The sequence below is a fragment of the Macaca fascicularis genome, chromosome 16 (genome assembly GCF_037993035.2).
Source record: "Macaca fascicularis isolate 582-1 chromosome 16, T2T-MFA8v1.1".
Classification (NCBI taxonomy): Eukaryota; Metazoa; Chordata; class Mammalia; order Primates; family Cercopithecidae; genus Macaca; species Macaca fascicularis.
In genome coordinates this window covers 20,236,141-20,261,954 of record NC_088390.1, presented here as the reverse complement: position 1 = coordinate 20,261,954, position 25,814 = coordinate 20,236,141, and the positions used below count along the sequence as shown (strand labels likewise).

At 38.4% G+C, this 25,814-nt stretch overlaps 1 pseudogene; it reads right to left on the bottom strand.

The window, feature by feature from the left end:
- Positions 1 to 6,430: 6,430 nt before the first annotated feature.
- LOC135967807 (eukaryotic translation initiation factor 5 pseudogene) lies at positions 6,431 to 7,468 on the bottom strand (annotated as a pseudogene).
- Between the last annotated feature and the right edge of the window lie 18,346 nt (positions 7,469 to 25,814).

Here is a 25,814-nt window from a genome sequence, read left to right as displayed (position 1 = left end):
CATTCTTGCAGTACTATAAAGCAATATCTGAGACTGGATAATTTATAAGAAAAGAGATTTAATTGGCTCATGTTTCTGAAAGACTTGCAGAAAGGATAGTGGCATCTGCTTCTGGAGAGGCCTCAGTTTCCTTCCAATTATGGCAGAAGGCAAAGAGCAGGCATACCACATGTTGATAATGAGAGCAAGAGAGAGACTTGGTGGGTGGGGGGAGGTGCCACACACTTTTAAATAACCACATCTCACAAGAACTCACTATTATGAAGACGCTATGAGAAATCCATGTCCATGGTTCAAACACCTCCCACCAAGCCCCACCTCCGGCACTGGGATTTACAATTCAACATTAGATTTGGGTGGAGACAAATATCCAAACTATATCACTACCCAAATAATTTACAGATTCAACACTACTCCTATCAAAGTACAACTGTAATTCATATGAAAGCAAAAAAGAGCCCAGAGAGTCAAAGCAATCCTAAGCATAAAGAGCAAAGCTCGACTTCACACTACACCGTCAGGCTACAATAATCAAAACAGTATGATACTGGTACAAAAGCAGACACATAGACCAACGGAACAGAGTGGAGAACTCAGAAGTAAAGCTGCACACCTACAACCATCTGATCTTTTGCAAAGTTGATGAAAGCAAGTAATGCAGAAGTGATCCTCTATTCAATAAATGGTGCTGGGATAACTGGCTAGCCATATGCAGAAGATTGAAGCTGGATGCCTTCCTTACACCATATACAAAAATCAACTTAAGATGAATTAAGGACTTCAATGTGAAACCCATTAAAGTCTGTGGCAAATGCAACAAGGGTTGCTTTTCTTCCTTTCTGTCAAAATTCTGACAGACTGAACCAAGAAGAAATTGATTCCCTGAACACATCAGTAGCACGTTTCAAAATTGAATCAGTAATAAATAGCCTACCAACCAAAAAAAGCCCAGGACTTGATAAATTCACAGCTGAATTCTACCAGATGTGCAAAGAAGAGCTGGTACCACTCCTACTGAAATTATTCCAAAAAATTTAGGAAGGACTCCTCCCCAACTCACTTCACGAAGCCAGCACCATCCTGATACCAAAACCTGGCAGAGACCCAACAAATAAAGAAAATTTCAGGCCAATATCCTTGATGAACATTGGTGCAAAAATCTCAACAAAATACTTGCAAACTGAATCCAGCAACACATCAAAAAGGTAATCCACCGTGATCAAGTAGGCTTTATTTCCAGGATGTAAGATTTTAGAGCATGTGCCATATGGTATATTCTCTTATTTTGGAATGGGGAGTTCATTAGAGGTCTATCAGATCCATTTGGTCCAATGCTGAGTTCAGGTCCTCAATATTTTTGTTATTTCTGCCTCAATGATCTGTCTAATACTGTCAGAGGAGTGCTGAAGTCTCCCACTATAATTGTGTGGGAGTCTATGTCTCTTTGTAGGTCTCTAAGAACCTGCCTTTTCAATCTGGGTGCTCCTGTGTTCAGTGTACATATATTTAGGATAGTCAAGTCTTCTTGTTGAATTGAAGCCTTTACCATTATGTAATGCCTTTCTTTGTCTTTTGCTGGGAAGAGGCCCTAAGCCTGTCATGAACAGGCCTGAAAGAAACTGGCCACAAACAGGATTTCTGCAGCACTGTGACATGCTTGTGATGGCTATGATGCTCATGCTGGAGGTTGCTGGTTTACCACAATGAGGGCAAAGAACACCTGGCCCACCCAGGGCCAAAACACTCAAGACGTTCCAAAACCACAAACAATGGCATGAGCGATTTGTGCCTTAAGGACATGTTCCTGCTGTAGATAACAAGCCAGAGCCTGTTTCTCTGCTCCTCACTAAGAATGCTTTGTTACCTGTAAGGAATGCTTTTAGTTAATCGATAACCTCTAGAAATAATGCTTATCACTGGCTTGCTGTCAATAAATATGTGGGTCAAACTCTGTTCGTGGCTCTCAGCTCTGAAGGCCGTCAGCCCCCGATCCCACTCTGTACTCTATTTCTGTGTCTTTGTCTTCATTCCTCTAGTGCCACTGGGTTGAGGTCTCCACGACTGAGCTGGCCTTGGTAAGTGGCGCCCATATGTGGGGCTCAAACCCAGGTCGAAGGGTCACCAGAGTGACATTTGGAGAACGTGGAACTACACTGGAGAGCACCCGAGGACTCTTAAGCAATCCCCGTGGTGAGTAAGAAGGCGAGCTCGGAAGCATCCGGGTAACAATGGGACAAGGGTCGAGCAGGCACGAGGCTTATGTGAGTCTGCTTCAGCAGCTCCTCAGAAAAGGAGGAGTGAAGGTTAGCACTAGCCGACTTATGCAGGTTTTTAGTGTGGTAGAGAAATATTGCCCCTGGTTTCCAGACCAAGGAACTATGAATGTAGAGGTCTGAGAAAAGGTAGGCAGCGCAATGAAAAAGGCATATAAGGATGGTGCTGAGGATATTCCTATAACTGTCTGGTCAGTGTGGGTTCTGGTTCATTCTGTCTTGGAGCCTTTCCACACAGATGAGGAGGAGGAGGAATCACAGGAAGAAGGAGAGTACAACAAAGTAACAGAAGAGGTGACAGAGCAGGTTTGCTTGCCAGCTAAAGTGGCAAAGGAAGGAGAGGCTTGTCCCTACCTCTCTGTACCCCTCATTATTTTGAAAAAAAGGAGTGGCCTGACCCTCCAGATCTTTATTTGCCAGAGGACACTGGGCAAAAAGTAGTGAACCCAGTGATCGTTCGAGCAGCGCATCAAGTGACCACTGTCAGTTCTATTCAAGCAGGAATCCAGCAAGCTAGACGAGAGGGTGATATGAATGCTTGGCAGTTTCCTGTTAGAATACACCCACCTGATCAACAGGGGAATATTATAGCTACATTTGAGCCTTTTCCTTTTTAAATACTTAAATAATTTAAACAAGCTACTAATCAATATGGACCAGGGTCTTCTTTTGTAATGGGCCTGTTAAAGAATGTTGCTGTCTCCAATGAGATGATTCCTACTGACTGGGATGCTTTTGCTCGGGCTTGCCTGACTCTTGCTCAGTTCTAACAATTAAAACTTGGTGGGCAGATGAAGCTTCCATTCAAAAAACCAGACCAAACTCAACTGACACCACAGAGGAAGCATATAAACCATCCCTAGCCAAAGCGGAATTCTTCTGTAAATATCTCTTTCATCCAATTGTTGTATAGTGTGGATTAAGTCTGGTGTTTCTTTGTTGATTTTCTTTCTGGAAGATCTGTCCAAGGCTGAAAGGGATGTGCTGAAGTCTCCAGGAATTAATGTATTGGGGTCTAGCTCTCTTTACCTCTAATAAATGTTTGCTTTATGTATCTAAGTGTGCCCATGTTGAGTGCAAATATATTGAAAATTGTTATAGTCTCTTCCTGAATGGACCCCTTTATCATTATATAGTGACCTTCTTTATCTCTTCTTAAAGTTTTTGTCTTGAAATATATTTTATCTGATATAAGTATAGTGACTCCTGCTCTTTTTTGGTTTCTATTAATAAGGAATATCTTCTTCCATCCCTTCATTTTCAGTCTATGTGTGTCTTTATAGGTGAAGTGTGTTTCTTGTAGGCAACAGATCATTGAGTCTTGTTTATTTTCATCCGTTTAGCAACTCTAGGTCTTTTCATTGCAGAGTTTAGTCCATTTATATTCAGTGTTATTACTGATAAGTAATGACTTATTCCTGTCATTTCGTTATTCCTTTTTTCGTTGTTTTGTGGTCTTCTCTCCCTTCTTTCTTTCCTTCCTGCCTTCCTTTTAGTTAAGATGATTTTCTCTAGTGGTATGATTTAGTTTCTTTTTATTTTTTGCATACTCATTGTACGTTTTTTGGTTTGGAGTTGGTGTGAGGCTTGCACATACTATCTATGCTGATAGCACTGTCTGCATGAACGAGCAACCAAATAAGCAAACAATAAAAAAACTAATAAAACCTCCATGCCTTGTCTTCAGCTCCCACTTTTTAACTTTTTGTTGTTTTTATTTATATCTTATTATATATGATATATATATATAAGTACTATGTCTTGAAAAGTTGTTGTTGTCATTTTTGATTGCTTCACCATTTAGCTTTTCTACTTAGGATAAGAGTGGTTTATGAAATACAATTACGTCATTATAACATTCCATTTTTCCATGTACTTACTATTACCAATAAGTTTTCTACCCAAAGATGACTTCTTATTGCTTGCCAACATGCTTTTCTTTCTGATTGAAGTACTCCCTTTAGCATTTCTTGAAGAACAGGTCTGGTATTGATGAAATCCCTTAGCTTTTCGTTGTCTGGAAAAGTGTTTTTATCTCCTTCATATCTGAAGAGTATTTTTGCCAGATATACTACTCTAAGGTAAAACTTTTTTTGCTTCAGCACTTTAAATATGCCATGCCACTCTTCTCTTGGCCTGCAAGAATTTCCACTGAGAAGTTTGCTACCAGACCTACTGGCGTGCCAATGTATGTTATTTCTTTTCTCTTGCTTCTTTTAGGATCCTTTTTTTTTTTTTTTTTAATCCTCGATTTTTGGGAATTTGATGGTTAAATGCCTTGAGGTAGTCTTCTTCTTTGGTTTAAATCTGTTTGGTGTTCTGTAGCCTTCTTGTATCTGGCTATTGATATCTCTCTCTGGGTTTGGAAAATTATGTCATCATCCCTTTGAATAAACTCTCTACTACCCTTATCTCTTTCTCTACCTCCTCTTTAAGGCCAATAACTCTTAGATTTGCCCTTTTGAGGCTATTTTCTATAGATCCTGCAGGTGTGCTTCATTGTTTTTAATTTTTTATTTCTGTCTCCTCTGCCTGTGTGTTTTCAAATAGCCTGTCTTCAAGTTCACTAATTATTTCTTCTGCTTGATCAATTCTGCTATTAAAAGATTATGATCCATTCTCCAGCATGCTTTTTTCAGCTCCAGACTTTCTGCTCAATTCTTTTATTTCAATCTCTCTTTAAATGTATCTGACAGAATTCTTAATTTCTTATCTGTGTTATCTTGATCTTCTGTGAGTTCCCTTAAAACAGCTATTTTGAATTCTGTGTCTGAAAGGTCACTTTCTCTTTTTCTAGAATCAGTCCCTGGTGCCTTATGTACTTCATTTGATGAGGTCATGTTTTCCTGCATGGTCTTGTTACTCGTGGACGTTCATCTATGTCTGGGCATTGAAGAGTTGGATATTTATCGTAGTCTTTGCAGTCTGGGTTTGTTGTACCCATTCTTCCTGGGAAGGCTTTATAGATATTTGGAAAGATTTGAGTGTTATCATCTATGCCATCTATTTCTGCCTTAGGTCATACCCCAAGGCCAGTAATGCTGTGGTTCTCACAGACTCACACAGGTACCACCTTGATGGTCTTGGACAAGAGCTGGATGAATTTGGTGGATTACCAGGCAGAGACACTTGTTTTCCTTGCTTACTTTCTTCCAAACAAACAAGTGGAGTGTATTTCTGTATTCTGAGCCACCTGAAGCTGGAGGCGGAGTGAGACAAGCACCCCTGTGTCCATCACCATTATGACTCTGCTGGGTCAGACGTGAGGCCAGGATAGCACTGGGTCCCATGCAAGGCCTGCTGTAACCACTCCCTGGCTACTGCTTATTTCTGCTCGAGGCCCTAGGACTCTACATATAGTAGGCAGCAAATCCAGCCAGGCCTGTGTCCTTCTCTTCAGGGTGGTGAGTTCCCCCAGACCCTGGGTGGGTCCAGAGGTGCCAGTCAGAAACCAGGGACTAGAGTTCAAAAACTTAGAAGTGTTCTACTGTACTGCAGCTGAGCTGGCACTCGAACCACAAAATGCAGGTTTTTGTATACTGCCCACCCTTTCCAAAAGCAGAGGAGCTGCACCCCACGGCCACTGCCACCACAGTTCCATGGGGATTACTGCCAGACCACTGCTCATGACCCCTTAAGGCCTAAGGGCTTTTTAGTCAGCTTGTGATGAATGCTATCTGGCCTGGTACTCATCCTTAACCTAAGCACTCAGCTGGCAGTTGCAGTCCTAGTGGCCTAGACTGCATTTCAAGTTTATTTAAAACCCCAGAGGACTTTAGCCTGCAGTGGCAAGACTTGCAGGAACTCAAGTTCCAAGTGCTGGGAATGGCAGTTACCCTTTAGCTAGTTTATATGCTCCCTCTGTGGTGTCGGTTGAGTTTGGTCTGGTTTTCCTTTCTGCTGTAACAAGACAGCACTGAGTTCAATGCCTAACAGTTGATTTACGCTCCCTCTCCTCAGTGCACAGAAATGCTCTCTGCACCATGTTGCCACTGCCAGGGAATGCGTTAGGCGTGGCATTGGCTATTCAAGACAGTTTTTTTTTCTACCTCTTCAATGCCTCTTATGTGTAGATAGTTGTTAAATTGGTATCCTTGCAGGGGAGACAATCAGTGGAATCTTCTCTTTCACTATCTTGCTCTACTCCCTATTCTATGTCACGTTCTTTTCAGACATATTTCAGAGTCCTTTCCTGAACAGCCAATGATAACCTCTTTTTCAAAAAGGTCCACATCTTACATCTCTTTCAATGTATGTGAAATCTTGGAGATGAGCCAAGCTAGAAGCATTGTTACCACAGACTCTACACCATGAAGAAGGTACCACTGAGTTTTCTTGTGAACAATCATGGGAAATGGTGTCTGTGCTTCTTAATTTGTTCTCTAATGTCATGAAAAAGAACTTTGGTCAGAATAAGAGGGCCCATGGCTTTTACAACCAGTCTTTATGCATCAGAAACACTTTCTTTATCAGATGAGTCAATAACACCTTCTTCTTTTTCTTAAAAAAAAAAATCAAATAGGATATTGATCTGCTCCTCAAAAGTTCTTTCGAGATCATCACTGAAAGAACATGTGCATGATCACTGATTTTATCTGTTCTATACCTTTGAGTTTCCTCAGTCGTATCCACCCCCAGTCATCCCTTTCCTCTTCTTCCACGGCATATGAAGAGGACTCACTGCATCTGGTGGTGGCGGAGATGGTGCTTTCTCACTGCTGCGTATGGAGTCATTGCCTTGTCATTGCTCTTTCTGTTTTTCTTTTACTGTTCTTTCTCTTCTGTACCACTCACTATTTTCAGATGGATTTTTGAGAATAAATGTGCAGAGTTTATGATAGGTATGAAGCATGTCTCTATAGAAACTGGCTTTACAAAAATTACCTATGCTTTGCTTCTTTGGGTTGATGTGCAGATGCATTTCAGGATTCTCACTCTGGACTGAGAACACGTTTTTAAACGAATCCATCCAACATGTCTTGCAGTTTGTTTGCCTCATGAGATCCACTGATAATGTAATGGTCATTCTTGCCACCACAGGACTTGTGCTTCTAACTTACAAATAAAATATTTGGTGGGATGCACAGGAGGCCAACTGGGCCCTTTGCAATGTCAACTATGTTGACTGTAACTGTCTTAATTGCATTTCCTTTGTCCTCAACCTTAGCAGTCAAATGGGGCATATTTGGACACATTGTGGTTGATGTTGACAGATTTTTGACTTATTAGTGGCCTTATCTACAAGATGGACAGATCTTTGCAACTTTTTGGTATCTTTTGTCTGCAGAAGGCATGACAAATGACTACAAGAGTTCTCCATCTTTGATATGATGAAGTGCTTGCCACTGAGGCTGTAAGCTTCTTGCTTGTGTGCTGTTTCCCCAACATAGGTGCTAATGGCTATGCCACACCTTGTTTTTGACAAATACAAACAAATCCAATGCTGTTTACTAGGGACTGGGATGGAGTAAGGTGTAGCATAAATCTGAGTCCCAGTCCCAGAAAGCAGAAGTGGCAGCAGCAAGAGCCAAGGGCTACCACAGAAAAGTGGGGAGGAGCTGTCCCTGCAATGTCCAGGGTCCACACCTATGGCAGCCACAGGCTAGAAACCACACAAGAAGAGATTTACCATGAGCTGGGAGAGTTAGGGGAGGGCCTTCTCCACCAGCAGCAGCTCACAAGGTTCAGGACATAGAAAGGGCTGGGCATGGGGTACGTGGTCCACCCTTCCGCTTGTCTCCATTGATCTCTGGTTTTCTAAGTGAACAATATGATTTACAAGGAAGATGGTTTTATCATATTTCAAGATTATATACCATTTACTTCAATTTCCTTTATTTTGTTATTTACTTATATTTCTTTACTCTTGTATATTAATATAAATAGTGAGCATGCCTCTGGTCCCAATATAAATTGAAATGGTACTAGTATTTTGCCATTTTAGAATTACATTATTAGTTTTTTGAAAATAGTGTTTGTTTAAAGTCATTCAATTCCATTTCTAGTATAGTTTTTCTTAGAAATATCTATCAATTATTTTTCTTTCATCATCTATTGAGATGATCTTAATGCTTTTCTCTTTTAAAATGGGGACTCTAACTATTGAGTTTTCTGAGAATGAACCTCTTTTATTATTGCATTTATTTGCTTAGGGTGTATTTTTCTTGTGTTTAGTGAATTGTCTTTGCAAATACATTATCTAGATGTTTTTCCATTTCCATTCATATGTAATATTTTGTACCATTTAATGAGGGTTTAGTATTAATGCTTTGCTAGATTAATAAAAATGAACCATTCAGAGTTCCATTTTGGCTCCCTGTGGTCTGGAATTATTTTTAAACTCATTAAAATTTAATAATATGTTCTGTAAAGGTTAGCTAGAACTCAGCTATGAAAATGATCTTATTGCTTGTATAACGTTAGCTGATAATCACCTTTCTGATATGATAATTCATCTATTCAAGCTTAACACTCCTAGAGTTATTTTTTATCTGTTTTAAATTTCATTCAAAAATATTCTTTCCTCTTGGTCCTTAAATTGATTGGCAAAAATTGCATGATGTATTCTTTTTTCAATCTCTTCTATAGTTGCGGTTATTTATTTTTCATTACTAATATTGTAGTTTCACTTGGTTTCTTTTTCACTTACTGAAAATTGAGAGCAATTTCTTTCATTTGTATTTCCAAAAGATCACCTTTTGGTTATGTTTATTTCTTTTATTGGTTTTACTATTTCCTCAGTTTTTCATTATAAATAACATTTTAAAATATTTTAAGACAAGTGTTTTTATTTTCTTTTTCTTCTTCTTCTTTTTTTTTTTTTTTTTTTTCCTGAGACAGAGTTTCGCTCTTGCTGCCCCAGGCTGGAGTACAATGGCACAACCTTGGCTCACCGCAACCTCTGCCTCCTGGGTTCAAGCTATTCTCCTGCCTCAGCCTCCCGAGTAGCTGGTATTACAGGCATACGCTACCACACCCGGCTAATTTTGTATTTTTAGTAGAGACAGGGTTTCTCCATGTCGGTCAGGCTGGTCTCAAACTGCCGACCTCAGGTGATCTGCCCACCTCGGCCTCCCAAACTGCTGGGATTACAGGCATGAGCGACCGCGCCTGGCCTGTTTTTCTTATTTCTTAACAGAAATACTAGGTTTAAATCAGAGTCCTTCAGCTTTAAATAAAAGAGTATTGCTCTGTTTCTCTTTAGCCATGCCATGAAGTGTCCTTTTAACCCGTTTCTCCATATTTTTTTATTTTCTCTTTTTTGAAAAATGTGCTCAATTTCTAACATGTTTTTGTTATGTTTTACATATTTACTTCTATTTTTGTTGGGATGTAATTAAAGAATATGAACTATGCACTCAGTTTTTAAAAATATTAAACTTTTATTTGTGTCTAATACATGATCATTTTTGTAAACATTCCCGTGTATAGTTGAATAAAATCTACATTTTCTGTTTGGGGTATGTAAAGGTCTACTACCTAATGCTATCATATTATTGCACCCTAAAGCCTAAAATAGTATAATACACAGTAAGAACTTAGCGGATACATAAATTCTGCTGATTTCTTTATTTTTTGGTCAACCAAATTGGTCAAAATCTGAATCACATTATGGCAGAGTGCTATTTGTCCCCTAATATCTATTATCTTTTTTGCTGGGCACATGGCCTCCAAGATAAAATCCAAATGCCCTAGCCTCCCTTGGAGTTATGTGAGGCCATTACATTTTGTACAGTAAGATGTCAGTAAAAACATGTGAGGAAATTCTGTGCCATTTTCTTAGAAATAAGTTGCTTTCCTTCTGCACTTTCTCCCTTCCCAAGTGATTAGTTTAGAAGAACTTCGTGGTGGTGAGACAGCTTCTGGCATGCAATCCAGAGGCTGCAAAGGTCGTAGAAGAAGCCCACAATACAGGTTTACTTTCAGAAGCAGAGGTAACATCTATCCCATACAGTTTACCAACAAAAACCTTTTTAAAAATTATGGTACAAAACAAGTAACAGGGAACTCTCAGTTTCCAAAGCAGCAGATAAAAAGCTCAGAAGTCACCACTCCTTCCGAACAACAAGTAAAAAGTTGAATAAAATGAAAAATCAACAACTCTAACACTTCTTAGATCTTCAAGAAAGAAGAGGTACAGGATAAACCCATGCTCCCAAAATTGGAGAGACAGAGAGACAGATACAAAAAAACAGATCTTGTATGCAGAAGCAGAAACCTCTACGGGAACAGGCTCTGGGACAGAAAAACCTGGACTGTAATTGATGAATTGCTGAAGGCTCATTGTGGACAAGTCTGAGAGTAAACGCTTCAGGGGGACTTGATAATCAGTCCCCCTATCCCCGCCCCCCGACATACTTTTGTGTGTTTTATTGTCTGGAAATTCACCGGGCTTTCTGAGTGAATTTCGGAGAAAATCCACCCTTCTGCTTTTGGAAATGGGGGAAAGGGCAGCGGGTGGAGAAACAATTTTGAAATACAACAGGGCATTCTGTTCTTCATAGTATATTGTACTCTTAGGAGAAGCTATGTAACCAGAGCCTAACTTGCTGGGTTTTATAAGAATCAGCTGGTCTAAATCAAAGGAAATACCCAACTCCAATCAAATTTATCATCCTAGGTGACAGCAGAAAAATATCTAACTCCAGCCCCCTCAACTCATTATGTTTCACCTAAAAAGAGGATGTGGGTTACAAAAAGTACTCGTGAAGTTCACAGTCCAGAGGCACAGGTTCACCAAAATAACGAAATCTAACCATAGGACTATAGAACAATTCCCACCCCCAACATCTTATCACCACATTACCAAAGCCCTATTTACAGCAGTTTGTTATATACAGTGCATCAAGCAAAAATTGCAAGGCATACTAAAAGGCAAAAATCAACCAATCAATCAGGTTGAAGAATTTTAAGACTGATAATTTAAAACAACTGCAATTTATATGCTATAAATATTAATGGACAAAACTGACAGCATGCGGGAACATATGAGTGGAGTTTTTAGCGTTTTCCAGGTATACAATCACATCATCAGCAAAGAGAGATAGTTTGACTTCTTCTTTTCCTACTTGGATGTCTTTTCTTTCTTTCTCTTGCCTGATTGCTCTGGCTAGGACTTCTTGTATTATGTTAAATGAGAGTAATAAGAGTGAGCATTCTTTTCTTGTTCTGGCTGTCAAAGGAACTAATTTCAGCTTTTGTCCATTCATTATGATGCTTGTGCTGAGTTTGACACAGATGGCTGTCATTATTCTGAGATGTGTTCCTTTGATGTCTAGTCTGTTGAGGGTTTTTATCATGAAGGGAAGTTGTATTTCATCAAAAGCTTTTTTCATATCTATTGATATGATCATATGGATTTTGCTTTTAAATCTGTTTATGTGGTGAATCACATTCAGTGATTTGCATATGTTGAATGAGCCTTGGATCTCAGGAATAAAGCCTACTTGGGATGGTGAATTAACTTTTTGATGTGCTGCTGGATTCAGCTTGCTAGTATTTTGTTAAGCATTTCTGCATCTATATTCATTAGGGATATTGGCTGGATGTTTTCTTTTCTCATTGTGTCTGCCAGATTTTGGTATCAGGTTGATGCTGGCTTCATAAGATGAGTTAGAAAGGAGCCTCTTTTGTGGATGTCCTCTGTCACCGTTGCTATTCAACATAGTATTGGAGGTTCTGGCCAGGGCAATCAGGCAAAAGAAAGAAATAAAGCATATTCAATTAGGAAAAGAGGAAGTCAAATTGTCCCTATTTGTAGATGACCTGATTGTTTATTTAGAAAACCCCACTGTCTCAGCCCAAAATCTCCTTAAGCTGATAAGCAACTTCAACAAAGTCTCAGTATACAAAATCAATGCGCAAAAATCACAACCATTCGTATACACCAATAACAGACAAACAGAGAGCCAAATCATGAGTGAACTCTCATTCAGAATTGCTACAAAGAGAATACAATACATAGGAATCCAACTTACAAGGGATGTGAAGGACCTCTTCAAGGAGAACTGCAAACCACTGCTCAAAGAAATAAAGGAGGACACAAAACAAATGAAAACACTGTCCATGTTCATGGATAGGAAGAATCAATATCATGAAAATGGCCATACTGCCCAAAGTAATTTATAGGTTCAATGCTATCCCCATCAAGCTACCATTGACTTTCTTCACAGAATTGGAAAAAAACTACTTTAAGTTTCATAATGAACCAAGAAAGAGTCCACATAGCCAAGACAATCTTAAGCAAAAAGAACAAAGCTGAAGGTATCATGCTACCTGACTTCAAACTACACTATAAGGCTACAATAACCAAAACAGCATGGTACTGATACCAAAACAGATATATAGCGCAATAGAACAAAACAGAGGCCTCAGAAACAATGCCACACATCTACAACCATCTGATCTTTGATAAACCTGACAAAAACAAGAAATGGGGAAAGGATTCCCTATTTAATAAATGGTGTTGGGAAAATGAGCTAGCCATATGCAGAAAACTGAAACTGGACCCCTTCCTTATGCCTTATACAAAAATTAACTCAAGATGGATTAAAGACTTAAGCATAAAATCTAAAACCATAAAAATCTTAGGCAATACCATTCAGAACATAGGCATGAACAAAGACTTCATGACTAAAATACCAAAAGCAATGGCAATAAAAGCCAAAATTGACAAATGGGATCTAATTAAAATAAAGAGCTTCTGCACAGCAAAAGAAACTATCATCAGAGTGAACAGGCAACCTACAGAATGGGAGAAAATTTTTGCAATCTATCCATCTGACAAAGGGCTAATATTCAGAATTTACAAAGAACTTAAACAAATTTACAAGAAAATAACAAAAAACCCCATCAAAAAGTGAGCAAAGGATATGAACAGAAACTTCTCAAAAGAAGACATTTAAGCAGTCAACAAACATATGAAAAAAAGCTCATCATCACTGGTAATTAGAGAAACGCAAATCAAAACCACAATGAGATACCATCTCATGTCAGTTAGAATGGCGATCATCAAAAAGTCAGGAAACAACAGATACTGGAGAGGATGTGGAGAAATAGGAATGCTTTTACACTGTTGGTGGGAGTGTAAATTCATTCAACCATTGTGGAAGAGTGTGGAGATTCCTCAAGGATCTATAACCAGAAAATATCATTTGACTCAGCAATCCCATTCCTGGGTATATACCCAAAGGATTATAAATCATTCTGCTATAAAGACATAGGCACATGCATGTTTACTGCGGCACTGTTCACAATAGCAAAGACTTGGAACCAACCCAAATGCCCATCAGTAATAGACTGGATAAGAAAATGTGGCAGATATACATCATGGAATACTATGCAGCCATAAAAAAGGATGAGTTCATGTCCTTTGCAGGGACATGGATGAAGCTGGAAACTATAATTCTCAGCAAACTAACACAAGAACAGAAAACCAAACACTGCATGTTCTCACTCACAAGTGTGAGTTGAACAATGAGAACACATGGACACGGGGAGGGGAACATTACACACTGGGGCTTATTGGGGGGTGAGGGGCTAGGGGAGGGATAGCATTAGGAGAAATACCTAATGTAGATGATGGGTTGATGGTTCAGCAGACTATCATGGCACGTGTATACCTATGTAACAAACCTGCATGTTCTGCACATGTATCCCAGAACTTAAAGTATAATAAAAAAAGAAAGAAAGAAAGAAAGAAAGGAGCGTCCTTTGCAACTATCTTTGATATAGTTTCATTAGGATTGGTCCCAGTTCTTCTTTTAATATCTGATTGAATTTGGCAGTAAATCCATCTGGTCCAGGGCTTGTTTTGGTTGCTATTTTCATTACTGACTCAATTTCAGACTTTGTTATTGTACTTTTCAGGCTTTTAGCTGATAAACAACTGGAAAGTTTCAGAATACAAAATCAATGTACAAAAATTAGTAGCATTTCTATACACCAATAACACTCAGGCTGAGAGTCAAATAAAGAACACTATCCCATTTACAGCAGCTACATGAAATTGAAGTGCCTAGGCATACAGCAAAGTGAAGAGGAAAGCTACAAAACACTGCTGAAAGAAATCAGATGATCAAAAAAAAAAAAAAAAAAAAAAGGAAAAGCATTCCATGGGTCATGGATTGAAATAATCAATATCATAAAATGGCCATACTACCTACGTTAGGTTGTTCTTCCACTGCTTTAAATACCTGAAGCTGAGTAGTTTATAAGAAAAAGATTTAGTTGCTCACGGTTCTGCAGGCGATACAGGAGGCATAGTGGCATCTGCTTCTGGAGAAGCCTCAGGAAGCTTCCAGTCTTGGTGGAAGGCAAAGGTAGAGCAGGCACATCACATGGCAATAAAGGAAGTAAGAGAGAGAGAGAGAGAGAGACAGAGTTGGGGTGAGGTGCCATGCACATTTAAATGACCGGATCTCACAAGAAGTCTATCACAAAGACATCAAGCCATGAGTAATCTGCCTTCATGATGCAAACACCTCCCACCAAGTTCCACCTCCAGAACTGGAAATTACAATGCAACATGAGATTTGGGTTGGGACAAATATCCAAACTATATCATTTCACCCTGGCCCCTCCCAAATCTCTTGTCCTTCTCACATTGCAAAATGCAGTCATGCCTACCCAAGTCTCCAAATGTCTGAACTCATTCTAGCATTAACGCGAAAGTCCAAAGTCTCCAGGGGTGGCAGTGGCCAAGATGTGGGGAGCAGTATCTGGAGACTGCACAGGACAGTGGGGCCCTAGGACTGGCCCACAAAATAGTTAAGTCCATCTAGGTCTCAGGGGAAGAAAGAAAAAGCCCTGCTAGCCCGGGCATGGTGGCTCACGCCTGTAATCTCAGCACTTTGTTAGGCTGAGGCAGGCAAGGTCATCTGAAGTCAGGAGTTTGAGACCAGCCTGACCAACATGGAGAAACCCCGTCTCTATTAAAAATACAAAATTAGCTGGTCATGGTGGCGCATGCCTGTCATCCCAGCTACTTGGGAGGCTGAGGCAGGAGAATCGCTTGAACCCGGGAGGCGGAGATTGTGGTGAGCCGAGATTGTTCCATTGCACTCCAGCCTGGGCAATGAGAGTGAAACTCCGTCTCAAAAAGGAAAAAAAGAAAAGAAAAAGTCCTGCTGTGATGGTCTCTGAAATGCTTTTGAGGTCTTTCTCCCATTGCCTTGGCTGTTAGCACTTGGCTCCTTTATACTTGGGCAAAAACATCCAGTGTGGGGTTGCTCCACAGGCTGATTGAATTATTCTGCTAAAAATGGTCTTTTCTACCACATGGCCAGGCTGCAAATTTTCCAAACTTTTATGCTCTGCTTCCCTTTTGAATGTAAATTCCAGTTTTAAGTCAAGGATCTAGAACTAGAAATACCATTTAACTCAGCAATTCTATTACTGGGCATACACCCAGAGGATTATAAATCATTCTGCTATAGAGACTCATGCACACATATGTTTACTGCAGCACTATTCACAATAGCAAAGACTTGGAACCAACGCAAATGTCCATCAATAATAGACTGGATAAAGAAAATGTGGCACGTATATATCATGGAATACTATGCAGCCATAAAAAAGGATGAGTTCATGTCCTTTGCAGGGACGTGGATGAAGCTGGAAACCATCATTCTCAGCAAATTATCACAAGAGCAGAAAACCAAATACCACATGTTCTCACTCATAAGTAGGAGTTGAACAATGAGAACACAAGGACACAGGGAGGAGAACATCACACACTGGGGCCTGTTGGGTGGCAGGGGGCTAGGGGAGGGATAACGTTAGGAGAAATAACTAATGTAGGTAACGGGTTGATGGGTGCAGCAAATCACGTGTAAACCTATGTAACAAAACTGCACATTCTGCACATGTACCCAGAACTTAAAATATAATAATTAAAACAAAAAGAATAAAAAAAGATAATTATAAAAAAAAATCATTTTTCTCATGACTGGCTTTATACAAGGTAAGACCCTCACCAATGAGCCTGGCTATATATTCCGGAAGTTTCTCTAACCTCCTTAGGGATGCATCTTCTCTGGACGTGTACATGTAATTTTCCAATCAGGGATGTTTGCTTGTTTCTTTTTCAGAAGCTCAAAATCTCTTACTCCTTCTGGTGTCTGTATGCAGTCCCGCAGGTCTTCTGGTGCTGCAACAGGCTGCTGAGATCTCCTTTATTCTCAGCAGCCCGTACTTATTCAAAGAAATGGATTCCCGTTTAGCACTCCAAGTCATGCAAGACAGAAATCAGGCACTCAGGAAGCACTCTGAAAAGCCACATTGTCGGCCGGGCGCGGTGACTCAAGCCTGTAATCCCAGCACTTTGGGAGGCCGAGATGGGCGGATCACGAGGTCAGGAGATCGAGACCATGCTGGCTAACACGGTGAAACCCCGTCTCTACTAAAAAATACAAAAAATTAGCCAGGCGAGGTGGCGGGCGCCTGTGGTCCCAGCTACTCGGGAGGCTGAGGCAGGAGAATGGCGTGAACCCGGGAGGCGGAGCTTGCAGTGAGCTGAGATCTGGCCACTGCACTCCAGCCTGGGCGACAGAGCGAGACTCCATCTCAAAAAAAAAAAAAAGAAAAAAAAAGAAAAGCCAGATTGTCAAACTTCTGTTCCCCTCTTCTCTTCTACTCCCAAGGGAGAAGCCAATAGTTGAACATTTTCTCCTGGTTACACTGAACAGTGCCCACTTGGGGAAAGGGCTGAAATTCAACAGCTTTTCTAACCCATTTCATGGCAGCTGTTCTTGGTTTTGCACTTGCCTGGGGTACTGATGGCTTCTGGAGTTTTCATAAAGCCTTTTAGGTTGCAGTCAAGATGTCAGCCAGGGAGGGCTATCATCATCTGACAGTTTGGCTGGGGCTGGAGGGTCCACTTCCAAAATGACTCAGTCACATGGTTGTTAGCTAAAAGCCTCTCAGTTCCTTGCTACATGGACCTCCTCACAAAGCTGCTTCAAAGTAGCAGTTGGCTTTTCCTAGAGCAGTTGGTTCCAGAGGAAGGTGGGAGGGGAAAATTGTAGTGCCTTTCCTTAACTCATCTCCTAAGTCACAAACTGTCACATCCACTTTTTTCTACCCATTAGAAATGTGCTCGGCCGGGCGCGGTGGCTCACGCCTGTAATCCCAGCACTTTGGGAGGCCGAGGTGGGCGGATCACGAGGTCAGGAGATCGAGACGATCCTGGCTAACACGGTGAAACCCCGTCTCTGCTAAAGATACAAAAAACTAGCCGGGCGTGGTGGCAGCGCCTGTGGTCCCAGCTACTCGGGAGGCTGAGGCGGGAGAATGGCGTGAACCCGGGAGGCGGAGCTTGCAGTGAGCCGAGATCGCGCCACTGCCCTCCAGCCTGGGCGACAGAGCGAGACTCCGTCTCAAAAAAAAAAAAAAAAAAAAAAAAAAAAAAAAATAGAAATGTGCTGTAAATCTAGGCCATATTCAAGGGGAGAAGATTTAGGCTGTACCTCTTAAAGGAAAAGAAATTCAATAAGGGTTAACACATTTTAAAATATACATAACAGTCACCACAAATATTAAACTTTAGTCATAAACATGTTCCAATTTACTCTATCCTTATATATTATCAAATGATTTACAAATCAAGAGAATGTCCAAATGCACTGGATTTAATATAGGCATGTGTTTTGTTACTTTAACATTTATAAAGATAATCTAAAATGTGTACTTAAAAAATTAGGCAGTTTTTGGATTCCTGTCTTCTTTCTAGTTTTCTCTGTGTCTGAAGAAAACAACAGTTTATAATTTTAATTAAAGCTGGTAATTAATAAAAATAATAAGACTATAGTTGATATAATAATTCAACCTGAGGCCCACATTAAAAAAAAACTAATTATAAAAAATATAAAGACTACAGTTGGTATAATAATTAGAAAACATTAATATGTATACTAGCAAAGATAATGGTAAGGGAAGTTAATTTACTAAAAACGGTAATTTACATAAAAAGGTACATGTAACATGTACTTTAAATTCAAGTATGATTAATTATATCTTAAAATTAAGGTTTTAATTTCATTATGCATTTACATACTTATCAACTTATGCATGTCTAAACATATAAAAATATACTACCACTAATTGTTAAAGTTTGTATAAGTTAAAGAAGAAATATTATGTTATACTCAATATTAGTGGATTTGCCCATCTTTTAAAAAAGCTTATGAATACAATATAAATTGTTATATGGATTACAAAGAGTGAAATTATACTTTGAATTTTCTTTTATATTGTGACGAAATGATTCTGTGCTCAGCTAACAGATATTCCCTTTTAACAACAAAATAGTGTGGAAACTCTGTATTTCTGGTAAACTCTTGAAAGTTTTTGAATTTTTAAACAACATTCTAAGGTGAGTATTTAAAGATCATGGTTATTGATTATTTTAAAATATTGTTCAGAATAATAATATTTTGTTTATGCAACCATGACTTACATTCATGTCTTGCTTCATTGAATTACTATTCTTGATGTTGTCTTTGCTGTATCTGGCCCTAAATATGCAATAATAAAATTGCCCAACTGTATTTTATGCCTATACTATCACAGGATTTCCAAGAATAACTACCAGATGACACAAAATTGTGCTCTTTGACTTATAAGTAGAAGAAGAAAATAATGAGGCTTCTTTTGGCAACCTCCAAATTTAATTAACTCAAAAATTGTTGTGAAAACTTTTATAAAATTTAAGACAGATCCCAGAAAGAACATCAAGCTCATTTCATTTTATACCTGTGTTCTACCAGACTTCAAAAAATAAATTATACGTCACTTAAAATTTTAAGAGCAAAGAAAAAGATGAAACATTTAAGAACTCATATAGGGAGGCTAACATGATCATGACTGAAAACAAAGTAAATACTGAAAAAAGTCAATGTCTTTCCTTGATATATGCTATATACAAACAGAAAAAAGAAAACTGGATTATAATCACAATGGGTAAAATAGCTATTGAATTTACAGAAATGCAGTAAGAAATGTATAAGATACACTTGAAGCAGTCAAGAAAACTTTCAGAGAGTCTAAATCTAAACCTAAATCCTGAATTAGAAAACTTAAAAAAAGAGATGACCTTTGTCCCAAAATTTATAACTAAAAAGACTGAAATTTTAATCAGATGGCAATTTGTGTGTGATTTGATAAACTATTTCAAAGTTTATATAAAAAATAAGTACATGCAGAAATAGCTACTTTTGGCCAAAAGAAAAGAAAGAGAAAAATAGGGAGTAGAGGTCTGCTTCTACTGGTTATAAGAGGATATTATAATCCTAGAGTACTGTGCTGATACAAAACACATTCATGGCAGTAGTGTGACAGTCAGACATGACTTATAGATAAGAATTTCAAAGATGACAAATGGAGCATTTGAAACCAGTAGAGAATGAAATTGTTTTGAGAAAGTTGGGTATGTGGAACTTGAGAAAACCTATAATAAATGTCAACTAACATAAAGACTTTGATGTAAAAATAAAATCATTTCTATAAGAAAGTAATTCTTTATATCCTTGCAGTAAGTAATGCCTTTGACTTATGACATGAAATACAAATATCATGAAGTTAAAAATGAACAAATTTTGCTACCTAAAAAGTAAAACCTCCCTTTTAAGCAAAATATTGATAAATAATGTTAAAAGGCAACTGACAGACTGGAATTATTTGCAATGTATGTAAAACAAAAAGATAACATTTAGAATATATGTAGTTCATTCAAATTACTAAGAACTTATAAAATACAGTGGGGAAATGGGCAAGAATATAAATAGGAACTGTACAAAAGAAAAAGCACAAATCATGTATTTACAAATGAAAATGTGCTTCATCTGTCTAATGGCCAAAATGTGTGTTGTAATGTAACACAGAATTGCCCCGTCTCATTGGTATAATTTTAAAAATACATATCCAATACAGAAATTTATATGCCACTTCAGCATTTTTATGATTAATTGATAACAGTTTTGTTATTCTAAAAAAAAAAACCAAAAATAAGTTAAAAATGGAATAAGAAAAAATATTATAAATATTTGTATGACATGGGTAGGAGAAACCTAAATAAGATCCCAAAGGCAGAAGTTTAAAGGGAAGACTAATCGGTTTATCCATATGAGAATTTTAAAATATTCTGTACGTTAAAAGGAATACTTGATTAGGAAGTGGAGAAAGATGGCAGAAGAGAAAGTACCACTGATGGTAACCCCTAAGCAATGACACCAAGTTAACAAATATCTACACAGAAAAAAATATACCTTTATAAGAACCAAAAACCAGGTGCCAAAACTGCCTCAAAGGGGTGGAGCACCAAGAGAGCTCTTGGGGTCCCAGATTCCAGGACTTGACCCTTGGATGCCATTTCTGGACCTCCCTTGGGCCAGAGGGAGCCCACTGCCCTGAAGCATGAATCCCAGGCCAGGCAGCCTTCACCACAAGCTGACTTAAGAGACCTTTGACCTTAAGGAAGCATCAGTTTCTGGCAGTACTTCTCATGGCTGGGGCGGTGGTGGCTACAGCATGAGGCTCCTCTGCCTTTGGAAAGGGGAGAGAAGAGCAGGAAGGACTGTGTCTTGTGGTGTGAGGGCCAGCTCAGCCACAATACAAAAGAATAGCAGGTAGACTTCTAACTAAGGTTTTGACTCCAGTCCCTGACACCCAGACAACACTTCTGGACCCACCCAGGGACCAGGAGAACTTGCCACCTGGAAGGGAAGGACACAGGCCTGGATGGCTTTGCCACCTGCTGACTGTAGAGCCCCCAGGCCTTGAGCAAACATAGGCAGTAGTCAAGGAGTGGTTAAGGCAGGCCTTGGGCAAGACCCAGCACTGTGCTGGCTTCAGGTCTGACCCAATGCAGTCACAGTGGTGTTGGCCACAGGGCTGCTTCTGTCACTCTACCCCTAGGCTTTAGGTGGCTCAGAAAAGAGACCATGACTCTTTATGTTTGGAAAGAAGTAAGGGAACAGAATCAGAGTCTCTGCTTGGCAATCAAGAGAATTCTTCTGGATCTTTCCCAAGACCATCAAGGTAACACCTGTACAAGTCTACATGAACCCAAAACATTACTGGGCTTGGGATGTCTCCTAAAGATTGTTACACCCAAGTCATTTCAAATATATGAAAAGCCTTCCCAAGAAGGATGGCTACAAATAAGCCCAGATAGTGAAGATTACAATAAATACCAAACTCCTCAATGCCCAGACAGAGATGAACATCTGTGAGTAAGAAGACCATGCAGGAAAACATGACCTCACCAAATGAACTAAATAAGGCACTGGAGACTCATTTGGGAGAAATAGAGATATGTGACCTTTCAGACACAGAATTCAAAATAGCTGTGTTGAGGAAACTAAAAGAAACAAGATAACACAGAGAAGAAATTCAGAATTCTACTGGATAAATTTAACAAAGAGACTGAAATAATATTTAAAAATCAAGCACGAATTCCAGAGCTGAAAAATACAACTGACATGCTGGAGAATGCATCAAAGTCCTTTAATAGCAGAATGGATCAAGCAGAAGAATTAGTGAGATGAAGACAACTTATTTGACAATACAGTCAGAGGAAACAAAAGAAAAAAAAAAACAATAAAGTATGTCTACAGGATCTACAAAATAGCCCCAAATAAGACATATTGGCCTTAAAGAGAAGGTAGAGAACAAGAATGGGGTAGAACATTTATTCACAGGGGTGACAACAGAGAACTTCTCCAACCTAGAGAAAGATATCACATCCAAGTACAAGCAGGCTATACAACACCAAGCAGATTTAACCCAAAAAAAAGAGTATCTCAAGGCATTTAATAATCAAACTCCTGAAGATCAAGGATAAAGAAAGGATCCTAAAAGAAGCAAGAGAAAAGAAACAACATGCAATGAAGCTCCAAAAGGTCTGGAAAAACTCAGAATAGTATGACACTGTATTGTGGTGTATAAACTAGTCTTATAAATAGAAAGACTAAATAATGAACCAATCAAAATAATAACCACAACAGGTTTTCAAGACATAGTCAGTACAGTAAGATATAAATAGAAACAACAAAGTTAGAAAGCATGAGGACAAAGTTAAGGCAATTGCTATAGAAATTTTAAATATATACACACCCAACATGGGAGCACTCACATATATAGAGGGAATATTATCAGAGCTAAAGAGAGAGATGGGCCCCAATACAATAATAGCTGGAGGATTCAACACCCCATGTTCAGCACTGGATAGCTCTTCCAGACAGAAGATCAACACAGAAACATTAAACTGAAACCGCACTATAGAACAAATGAGTCCAACAGATATTTACAGAACATTTCACCCAAGAACTGCAGAATACACACACTTTACCTCAGCACATGGATAGATCATATGTTAGGTCACAAACAAGTCTTAGAACATACAAAAAATTGAAATAATATCAAGCACTTTCTTTGACCACAATGGAATAAAAGTAGAAATCTATAGCGAGAGGAATTTTGGAAACTACACAAATACACGGAAATTAAACAATCTAATGATGCATCTTTATAAACTGGAAACGCAATAGTAAACCAAACCAAAATAGTAGAAGAAATAATAAAGATCAGAGCAGAAATAAATGAAATTGAAATGAAAAATAACATACAAAAGATCAATGCAACAAAAGCTGGTTTTTTGAAAAGTTAAACAAAATGGACAAATTTTAGCCAGACTAAGAAAAAAAGAGAGAGGATCTAAATAAATAGAAATGAAAAGAAGACACTGTAACTGATACTGTGGAAATTCAAGGATCATTAGTGGCTACTCTGAGAAACTATATGCCAATAAATTGGAACATCTAGAAGAAATGGACAAATTCCCAGGCACATACAACCTGACAGGATTGAATCAGGATGAAATCCAAAAGCTGGACAAACCAATAACAAATAATGAGATTGAAGCCATAATAAAAAGTCTTCCAGTAAAGAAAAGCCCAGGACCTGATAAATTCACTGCTGAATTCCACCCAACATTTAAAAAAGAACTAACACCAATCCTCCTCATACTGTTTCAAAAAACAGAGAAGGAAAGGATAATTTCCAAACTCATTCTAGGAGGCCAGTACTACTCTGATATCAAAACCAGACAAAGACACATGTAAAAAAGAAAAACTACAGGACAACTTCTCTGGTGAATATTGATGCAAAAATCCTCAACAAAATACTAGCAAACCAAATTCTACAATACATTAGAAAGATCATCCATCATGACCAAGTGGGATTTATCCCTGAGATGCAAGGATGTTTCAACATATGCAAATCAATCAACATGACACATCTTATCAACAGAATGAAGAATAAAACCATATAATAATTTCAATGGACAGTGAAAAATAATTTGGTAAAATTCAACATCCCTTTATAATAAACAAAAAACTTGATATAGAAAGAGTGTATCTCAGCATAATGAAAGTCATGTAAGACAGATCCACAGCTAGTATCATACTGAATGGAGAAAAACTGAAAAAGCCTTTCTTCTAAGATCTGGAACACAACAAAGATGCACGCTGTCACCACTGTTATTCAACCTGGTACTGGAAGTCCTAGCTAAAGCAATTAGACAAGAGAAAACTAAAAAGAGCATCCAAATTGGAAAGAAAGAAGTCAAATGATCCTTTTTTGCTGATAATATGATCTTATATTAGAAAAACCTAAAGTCTTCACAAGAAAACTGTTAGAACTGATAAACAAATTCAGTAAAGTTGCAGAATACAGAATCAACATACAAAAATCAGTAGCATTGGTATATGCCAACAGTCAGTGAACAATCTGAAAAAGAAATAAAAAAAAGTAACCCCATTTACAACAGCCACATAGGATAGTAAATACCCAGGAATTAATTTAACCAGAAGAAGTGAAAGATCTCTATAAGGAAACTTTATAAAACTGATGAAGGAAACTGAAGAGGACACCAAATAATGGAAAAGTATTCCATGTTCATGGACTGGATGAATCAATATTGTTAAAACATCCATTCTACATATTCAATGCAATCCCTCTCAAAATACCAGTGACATTCTTCACAAAAATAGAAAAAGTAATCCTAAAATTTATGAGTAACCACAAAAGACTCAGAATAGCTGGAACTATGCAAAACAAAAGGGGCAAAACTGGAGGAATCACATTCCTTGGCTTCAAATACTACTACAGAGTTAGAATAACCAAAACAGCATGGTACTGACATAAAAACAGACACACAGGCCAATAAAACAGAATAGAGAGCCAAGAAACAAATCCACACACCTACAGTGAATTCATTTTTGACAAAGATGCCAAGAACGTACACTGGGGAAAGGACAATCTCTTCAAATAAATGGTGCTGAGAAAACTGGATATCCATAAGCAAAAGAATGAAACCGGACCCCTATCTATCACCATCTACAAAAATCAAATGAAAATAACTTAAAGACTTAAATCTAATATCAAAAACTATGAAACTACTACAAGAAAGTGTTGGGGAAAATCTCCAAACATTGGCCTGGGAAAAGATTTCTTGAGCAATACCCCCACAGGCACAGACAACCAAAGTAAACATGGACAAGTGGGATCACATTAAGTTAGGAAGCTTCTGCAGAGCAAAGGACAAAATCAACAAAGTGAAGAGATAACCCACAGAATGGGAGGAAATATTTGCAAACTATCCCTCTCACAAGGGATTAATAACAGAATATATAAGGAGCTCAAACAACTCTATAGAAAAAAATTTAATAAGACTGGCAATAATAAATACTGGTGAGGATGTGGAGAAAAGGAAATCCTTGTACATGGTTGGTGGCAATATAAATTAGGGCAACCACTATGGAGAACAGTTCCTGAAAAAACTAAAAACTGAGCTACCACATAATCCAGCAATCCCACTGCTGGGTATATACCTAAAAGAAATGAAATCAATATATCAAGGGGATATCTGCACTCCTATGTTTGCTTCAGCGATGTTTACAATAGCTAGGATTTAGAAGCAATCTAAGTGTCCATCAGAGGACAAATAGATAAAGACAATGTGATACATACACAAAATGGAGTATGATTCAGTCATAAAAAAGAATGAGATCCAGTCATTTGCAACAACACAGATGGAAATGGAGATCATAAAGTTAAGTGAAACAAGCCAGGCACAGAAAGACAAACATCATGTGTTCTCACTTATGTGTGGGATCTAAAACTCAAATCAATTGAATTCATGGACATAGAGAGTAGAAGGATGGTTATCAGAGGCTGGGAAGGATACAGCAGGGTGAGGGGAGGTGGGGATGGTTAATGGATATAAAAAAATAGAAAGAACACATAAGACCTACTATTTGATAGCACAATAAGGTGAGACTATAGTCAATAATAATTGCATATTTTAAAATAACTTTAAAAATGTAATTGGATTGTTTGTAACTCAAAGGATTAATGCTAGAGGAGATGGATGCCCCATTCTTCATTATGTGCTTATTTCACATTACATACCTATATCAAAACACCTCAGGTATCCCATAAATATACACACTTATGCACTTACTATGTACCCACAGAAATTTT